Below are 9386 nucleotides of genomic sequence, written 5' to 3'. Positions count from 1 at the left end.
CTCTCATCGTAACTGTCCGATTAGTTTTGGTGTTGTTGTTGTTTTTTGGTTGTTTTTGTGTGTGAGATAACCGCATTCAGGAATCTCGCCACCTGCAGAGTTACCGAAGGATCTGTATCCTGCAAAAGTAGTGCGGCATGTGACTCAACAGGCCTGCCCACCAAGCGCAGTAAAGCAGGACCTAGGAATTTAGTCCTGGCTATGCTGTGTAGGGGGCAGTTGAACATTATATGTGGAAGAGATTCGACAGTTTTCCCGTCACACACACATAGCGGAGACACCAAACCCTTGGAAAATCTGTGGCTCAGCAGGTTCGATGGAAGGACATTGAACCTTGCACGAATAAATGCAAGTCGGTGTGGTACAGATGAAAGAGATGACATGTATGATGGAAGGCCGAGTGGTGGGGTTATTCCGTGTTACCTGGGGGAGCAAACACCCCCGCCCCAGGCGAGGTTGTGTTGATTTTCAATGTCTGCCAATCTTTGCTCTATAAGGCTTTTAGCAGAGCATAAGTTCATCTTTAGGGAGTCCGCTGGGGAAATTCCGATGCTTAGAAGTTTGGCATGGATTTTTCCTACCCACGGATTGACAAAGTCATCTCGCCAGAGGCACTGAAAAAGGTAATGGTCGGGAAGTCTATGCCAGCTGGACAGCCAGTAGCCAAAGACTCGCTTCCAGATGACGGTCTCCAATGATGTAATCTTTAACTCCAGACGTATGGCTGCGTTGCTCACACACATGGGGAGTTTCAGGAGGCGACAGAGAAACTGATTCTGCAATGTCCCAAGCGATGTTAAATTGGACCCTGGGGCCCAGAGTGGGGCAGCATAACAGAGGGTGAAAACCACTTTTGCGTGGTATACCTTCAAAGCAGAAGGGATGTGGGAGGCTCCGTCGGCCACAAAAAATTGGAGTAGAGTATAGAGTATTGTTTTCCCTTTGTTTAGTAGATACTGAATCTGTGGCTTCCAGCTTAGGTTGTAGTGAAAAAAGACTCCCAAGTATTTAAATTTGAAAACCTGTTCTAGTTGGACTCCATCTAACTTCCAGCTGTAAATTTTCCGAGACCTGGTAAAGACCAGGACTTTAGATTTCCCATGATTAATAGTCAGATGGTTGAGTTTGCAGTAGGCTGCAAAAATCTTTAGAGCTCTGCATAAACCGACTCTAGAGTAGGAAAGGATCGCTGCATCGTCGGCATATAGAAGCAGAGGGCAGCGAAAATCAGCTAGGCGGGGGGGCATGAATGTTGGCTTGAGACTCGTTCAGAAAGAGCCTCATATCGCTAATAAACAAGTTAAAGAGGAGTGGGGCCAAAATGCAGCCTTGGCGCACACCTCTATTTATTGGGACCTCGTTGGATAGGTTTCCCGCCAGTGTGAGTCTCACTCTAGCTGACGACCCGTGGTGTAATTGAGTTATAAGCCATAACAGCCTTCTATCTATGCCCCATCTCTCTAATTTCTTCCATAGACAGTTTCTTGGGATACTGTCGAAGGCGGCCTTTAGGTCTATGAAAGCGACACATAGGCGCCCCCGACTTGGGGCAGAATATTTTCTGGCAAGATGATACATAATTACCATATGGTCAGTGGTCGAATAATTGTTCCTAAAGCCCACTTGCTCATGGCCAATCAAATTTGAGTCGTTTGCCCAATGGGACAGCTTAGACAGCAAAAATTTTGCATAGATTTTCCCGATGATAGACAAAAGGCTGATGTTCCGATAGTTCTCCGGGTCAGCAGGGGAACCCTTTTTATGGACTGGCACGATCACGGCCTTCTTCCATGACCTAGGGATAAGCCCCGTAGAATTAATCGCATCAAAGACTTTGGCCAGGATTTCAGCCCACCACCTCGGTTGCGCAACAATGGCCTCAGCAGGGACTAGATCCGGCCCGGGGGCTTTGCCCGTTTTCAGATCTAATATCAAGTCCATTATCAGGTCTGGGTCGGTAGAGGGCCACAAAGGTAGATGGCTCGGAATTCCATAGATGGGTTGGATTCCTCTGCCGAGGAGAAGTATTTACTCAAGAATTGTTCCCATGTGGGCGCAGGGATAATCGTCAGTGGGTACTTTCTTCCTCTTTTGTTTATCAAGGCCCAAAATTCCTGTGATCTGCGGGATCTAGAGGCCGCAATCAAGGCTCGCCAACGCTTTAAATACCACTCACGTTTGGCCAGCTTTAAAGTCTGTTTGTATGCTCTTCTGGCTTGTAAACAGGAAGATGGTAAAGCTTGGGCATTAGAGTTTTTATATTCATTATAGATGAAGCGAAGAAGGGATCTTGCTTGTTTGCAAGAGGTGTTAAACCAAGGGGCCCCAGCACTGCAATGCGCCACTTTCGCCTTCTGAGGAGGTGATGTAAAAAAAGTGGTAAGGTTTGTTATAAGAAGGTTAAAAAGTTTCAAAACCGAACTGGAATCTTGTAAATCAGTAGTTATTTGAGGTAGATAGGCAGTGATTTCCCTATGGAAAGAATCCTGGTATTTTTGGGCCACAGCCTCGGACCATTTGATCCCTCTTATTTTGATCGCTGATGAAGTTTCCAGAAGGACTGAGTGTTTATAGTCCTTCTGGCACCGGAACAATGACAAAGTGGTCACTATTGGGAGGTGATCACTGAAATGTTGATTTTCAACTTGGAAGGAAAGTACACTGGTGGCCAAATTTGCGGAGATCAGGAAGTAATCGATAACACTGTTAGATGCTCGTCCCAGGTGAGTGCACCCCCCCGGTATATCGGGGGGGGGAGGTGCCGTTCAAGAATACTAGGTTCAGGCGAATGGCCATTTGATAAAGGGTCACTCCAGCTTTGTTTACTCTGTTGTCCTTTGAAGTTCTAATTCTAGTATGTTCCAAGTCAAAGTTGTCCAAACATGGGGGAGTCCACCATTTGGACTTGGTTAGTAGGTCCCAATTTGTGGCAATTCGAGCATTAAAGTCTCCCCCAATTAAGGAGTACGAGTTTGGGCATTTGGTATGACATGACAATAGGTGATTTTCAAATGATTCCCATCTCCAATCAAGATCAGGTGCTGAGCCTTCGGGGGGGAGATAAACGTTAGTAATTAGTAATGAGGACTTCCCTTCTACGATCAGTCCAGATAGAGCAAAAGGCGGGGAGGCCCATACCAGAGTGAATTTGGCACGAAGTTGGAGTGAGATCCCAATCAAAAGACCCCCTTTGGGGCGACCACCTTTCAAAGAAGGGGAGGCCGGAAGTGTTAGAAGATCGAAGCCGTCTATGGTAATCTCTTCCTCATCCCATGTTTCTTGGAATAGGATGATGTTAAATGAATTTATGTACTTCCTGAATTCGGGGTCTGATTTTTTGGATCTCCAACCAGCAATGTTCCAGCTAAGTATTGATAATGTCGGGTCCTTATGCTGTCCCGGTAATTGTCACTTTGGGTTGTTTAATGGGTTCTTGGGGGTAGAACGAGGACCCGTAAGGAAATCAGTAATTTTAGTTTGTGCGGGTAAAGTCTTCTTCTGTGTTGATTGGATCCATGATTTGGTAGCATTAACAGGCAGGAAGGGCTTTGCCGAGGAGGAAGAATTAGACAAAGTTGGTGAGGTCGGATGCTGTTCATTAAGGTGAGTAGTAGCAAGTCTTTGATGGGCTATACTAGTAGATCCGTTAGAGTTGTCAGTCTTAACCTGGGTAGTGCTAAGAGGTGTTCCAGCCATCACTTGTAGTTGCTGCGCAGATGGAGAAGAATTGTCACACAGATGTATAGTAGAACGTGAACATGGAGATGGTACATGCATAATCATTTCCTGGTGATCTTCAGACAGGGTAGATTCTAGCTCAGGCATTGAGGCAAAGGAATCATCAGCTTCCCTATTTTGATTAGGCTTAAGGTCTAAGACGGGAGTATTAAGTTTATCGACATCCTCCACGGAGGAATGGTGCTGTTGGTCAACAGGTGACTGCTGATTCAGATCAGTAGGGGGTAACAATGTAGCAGGTTGAGAGATTTTCAAGGCATTTGATGGAGACACCATGTGGGACACGGAGCGCCTGCTCTCCCCTCTCATCGGCATAGAGGGGTCCCCTTGCGATAGGAGTCTTTCTTTGAGTAGATCCAATCTATCGAGAGTAACCTGCTGTTCTTCTGAAGGGAGTTTTTGATAAGAGAAGATAAGATTTCTCTCTTCAGGGATATTCCAATCTCCGCTTGCAATTGAATCATTCCTCAACGTAGCTAGATGGGCACTTGAGAACGCAGATGGAACAGGGGGTACCCGGCTAGGTGTTTTTCCCTTTAATATAGGAACAGAAGGAGGAAACGAGCGTTCATTGCCGGTTAAGATGTTGGCAAAAAGAGGATTAACACTCGTGTCCTTAAAGACTCTTGTTGTTACAATCTCCCAGGGTGCCAGCCGATCTTTCTGTCTTGCAAGAAGATGTGGAATCCTTGCAGACTGGAAGGAGAGCATAAATTTCCTTGGCCAAGCATGGCATTTAGGGGTACTACAGATATAAGTGACCCGGAAGTGTCTTCGGACAGCGCTGGCCCCCGGCCTCTTGAGTGAGATGGGCGCACAACCCTAGAGTCTGGCAAGACTGGCCCGTATGGGCAGGGGTACCTTTACCTTTACCTTTACAGATATAAGATCTATCTGGAAAAAAGGAATATTTAACAAGTCACGTAAGTACCCTTTAGCCATCCTCAGGTTATTCCACCTAAGTCTAGGGGCGTCACAGGGAAAAATGGATAGACATATTTTATTAGGTTGAAAAATCAAGGATTGCTTATTCCTTTGGGGCAGTGGCGGCCCGCGTCTTGAGCTCTTAAGATGAGATTTCTGATCAGGTTGTCTCTTTAAGGCACTTACAAGCTGCACAGGAGATTGATGCAAATTAGATAGCTCAGTTGAGGAAGGTAAGTGGGCCAGAAGGGCCCGTGAAAGTTTATTCAATGACAAAGAAATCCCCTCCAATTCCTTGAAAATGAAGCTTAAAGTCCTGATTACCAGTTGTATTTGATCAGGTACTAATTCATGGGCAGTTTGCCCTAATGCGTCCCGTTTCAATGGCGGAGGTGTAATTAAGGTGTCTGGGAGGAGGGCTTCCCTATTGCTTCCGTCCCCCGCTGGATCAGCTAGTTTTTCCAACTCTCCTTGATCATACAGAGGCCAAAAGCGGTTGTATGTTTCGACCCCAGAAACAATTACTTGCTCTGTTTTGCTGTTATTGTTAGTAGATGGTGGGGGAGATTCAAGCTTCGACTGCTTTACTCTTGGAGGTGAGCAATCTTTCTCAGCAGATCTTGGTCGCTTGCCATGACCCATTTGTCGCTGTCTCACTAACTGCGGAGGTTCAAGGTAGAGATAAACGGAGATAAAAGAGAACTTATTTTTTATGGGCGCAGCTTCTCTGCTACTCCTCCTCCACTGCTCAACATAACCCAGTCTTCAAGGCGGCGTTCCTAATCAGCTGCGGGCTTTCTCAGCAGAAGGTGTGAATAACCTTCTTGATACGTATATTGACCCCCAACAGGCCAGCCGTGGGAGTAAAACGATTAAAAACTTCTAACAGAGGTAAAATGATTTAAAAGTTTAATAAAAACAGCTATAAAAGACGGCTGTAAAAGGCTGTAAAAGGCTATAGAAGGTTTGTAATCTGGAGGGTTCACAAAGGAGAAGTTGTTGCAGCCGCCATCTTGCAGCAGCCTCAGCCACCTCATGCCATAGAAGGTGAGGCTGTGGCTTGGTGGGCACCAAGAGAAATTCTAAGGGGCACTGTTGCATTCCTGAGCACCACATGGGTGAACACATCCACCTTCATACGGACTCTAAGCAGGTATTTGGCTGTGTTTATCCTGAGTCATAGGAGCATTGGGAAGCTGCTTTATACTAAGTCAGGCCAACTTGGACAGTATTGTTTGGCCTATCTGGAGATATTGGCGATTGAAGCTGACACCTCCTGCATGCAAAATGGGTACCCCTTCACAGAACTATGGCCTGTCATTTTAGCATCCAATCCAGTTCTTCTTCTAAAAGCAGCCGACTTCATCTTCAACCACACACTGAGCATGGACTTGTTTTGCCTGCCTGACCATGGCTGCTGTTGCAAAAACAAAACAGGCAGCTGAAAGAAAACTGGTCTCTGTCTAAAAATTAGGTGCTCTTAAAAAGGAAGTTCCTGGCTTTTGTGTTTCCCAGGTTTGTGGGCGATCGCAAAGCGACATGAAAACGAACATCATCCTGGAGTCTCACATCATCTGCTGCACACTGAGCACCAGTGGGAGCAGCCTGCTGGGTGCAGTATTCCAGCGGCTGGACTGTGACCCTCTGAGCTGTGTCATCGTGGACATGGTTAGTGGGGGATATAGGCACTACAGTAGCAAGGGCATATTTGGGGCAGGAGGATGGAGGGTGTCTTTAGTACCTTTTACAGATTGCAGAAACAGCCCTGTTCACTTTGGCTGCCTTGTTTTGTATTTATACAAATGTTTCCCCACCACCAGCACCCTCTTCTGATATTAAAAGCCCTCAAGGCAGCTTTTTTGTTTGATGTGTTTTGACTGTTTTTTTGTTTGATGTGTTTTGACTGTTTTTTGTTTGATGTGTTTTGACTGTTTTTAGTGGTGTTGCCTGCTTTTTCCCACTTTTTTATTTCAAGGCGTGCATAGGTGGTTTGCCAAAGGGGGGGGTGGGCAGACGGGGGAGTCAGATCATTGCCAGTTTTTCTTTTGTGAAATAAGTATTTTCTTGTGTCCTTAACTGTTACTTACCGTATTTTTCGCTCCATAGGGTGCACCTAGGTGTGTTTTTTTTGGGGGGGGGAATAAAGAAAAAAATATATCCCCCCCCCATCCCGCTGGCTGTCTTGGCTTCCTCTTTAGCCACGTGCAACCTCTCCAGCCGGGAGAGGCTGTGCGCGGCTTCGTTTTTAGCCGTGGGGCTGGGGCGGGGGAAGCCCCCAAAACAGGTCCAGGAGCGGCGGCAAGATTGCGCGCAACCTCGCCGCCACTCCTGGAGCTTGCGGGGCTGGGGGCAGGGGAAGCTCGAGCTTCCCCCGACCCCAGCCCCCAGAACAGACAGCTTTCCGCAAGCCTTCCGAGCGCAGCGGGAGTTCCCGCCGGGCTCCGAAGGCTTGCGGATAGCTGCCTGAAGCTGGGGGAGCGCAGCGGGAGTTGGCACTGCGCTCCCTGGGTTTCAGGCTGCCTGAAGCCTGCATTCGCTCCATAGGACGCACACACATTTCCCCTTCAGCCCAAAAAGGTTGGGGACTCCTTAGGAACATAGGAATGTGCCTTATACTAAATCAGACCATTGGTCCATCTTGCTCAGTATTGTCCACACTGACTTACAGCAGCTCTCCAAGGTTTTAGGCAGGAATCTCTCCCAGCCCTACCTGGAGATGCCAAGGACTGAACCTGGGACCTTCTGCACACAAGACAGCTGCCTTCTGGAGGACATCATGTCAGCTACCCATGAGTAGCCTTAGGCAAGCCCCTCTCTGCAAGAACCTTTTACATACCGTATTTTTCGCTCTATAACACGCACCCGACCATAACACGCACATAGTTTTTAGAGGAGGAAAATCCGTAGGCATGCCACCCATAGGCATTCCCTCCATAACACGCACAGACATTTCCCCTTACTTTCTAGGAGGAAAAAAGTGAGTGTTATGGTGCAAAAAATACGGTAATTACAGAAAGCTCTTTGAATGCTTATGGAAAATCGCTACATAAGTACTAAATAACATTTATGTCAGCGAAGCAGCTCCAGTCAAGCTCTAAGCTTGGGAGGCCATGAACCACTTGATCCAACCAGATGATCACCTGCTAATTCACCTGACCAGCCTAACCCTAATAGCATGTCACAGTGGGGAAAGCATCTCACCTAAATCCCTGATTGGCACTTGTTCTGTAGTGGTTGGTACCATGGGCCTGGTGTGTGCATGAAGACAAAAAGAGAGAAAGAGGAGGCGAGCTGCTGTGCTTACTGATTAAATGTATTTTTACTGTTGCTGCTCTATACGTTTCGGAGTACATAACTCCCTTCAGGAGCTTTAAATGCTTACAAATTCCTTAGACCCAGAAACACTCTCTTCTGTAAACCTGAGCTCAGAAAACAGCTCTGAATAATCTGCAAAGCAACCTTTTTTTCTTTCTGCACCTCTACAATGAATCAGGTTTACAGTTTGTTGTTGGGGGTAGCTTGCCTCCTCTTTCTCTGACCCTGGGCCTAATCACTACATTGAAAGCCTTCCTTTTGCTGTTCATCCAGCCCAAGTATGTTGGTGCTGAGCAGCATGCCCCTCATTGAAAATTCTTCCAGAGGAGTCATACCCAAAGATACCTGGGGCAGGAAGGGGTGAGCATGGAATTTTATAGAACTATATTAACAGCTTTATAGAATTATATGAACAGCTGTAGGCTGCCAAGACACGCTTCTCACCTGACAGCCTGATGCCTAAATTAAGTGTCCGCATTATAAATGTAGGCCATCAGTTGAAAGCACTCAGTCTTCAACCATGCAGGTTCCCAGTTGTACCATTTAGCGAAAGTTGACACCATCCCTAGCCCTGGTCATGAGTGCTTTGCACATTTTGAGGGTGGAAATTTTGACTTCCATGCCTAGGTATCTTAAATCTCAAGTTGAAGAAGCTGCTGCCACCCTTTAAAAACAGAAACAGAAAACCCCCCACACACTTCAGAATTCAGTTGCTGTAGTCCAGGGGTGGCCAACTCCCAAGAGACTGCGATCTACTCACAGAGTTAAAAACTGGCAGTGATCTACCCCATTTTGGGGGGTTCAGCCAGTGTTCTACTAGTCTTGTTTGCACGCTAACATTAAGATGTGTGGTTTAGCATTATGTGATACAGCTTCAGTTGATGGAACTTGTCGTTCCAACATTTTTTGAAGGCACCATCTGGGGTGGGAAAGCTGAACTATATCAAAGTAATCATACAGGGAAAGCAAATTGTATTGAAGCTGGAGGCAACCAAATAAATGTTGGAGAGCTAGGAATTTACTTTTTTTAAGCAAGATCCTTGAGTAGCTCCCTGCTATGGATTGGATCAAAAGATCCTGGCCTCTTCCCTTCCACCCCAGACTCCTGAAAACTGGATCCAGAGGGTCAGGGGAGGCTATTATGTCAGAATGGATGAGTTGCAGATGTGGTATAGCAGGATTTGATACAAGGCGACTTGTGCGGCGAGATCTTAAGATCTCTCTCATTTAAACTGGTCCCTTTGTCTTTTTAAAAGGCCATGCAGGCTTGTGAGGTTGAAACTATCATCCCACTCATTCATGGCTGCAAAAAGCTGGTCCTGGTTGGAGACCCAAAGCAGCTCCCTCCTACAGTTAAATCTATGGTGAGTATGTCAACAATTAAGGTGTTTTGACTATCCCAGAAAAAA

Source organism: Podarcis bocagei (assembly GCF_964188305.1).
Source record: "Podarcis bocagei genome assembly, chromosome: W".
NCBI classification, from domain to species: domain Eukaryota; kingdom Metazoa; phylum Chordata; class Lepidosauria; order Squamata; family Lacertidae; genus Podarcis; species Podarcis bocagei.
The sequence above is the reverse complement of the archived record's forward strand: the minus strand, read 5'-3'. Positions refer to the sequence as shown.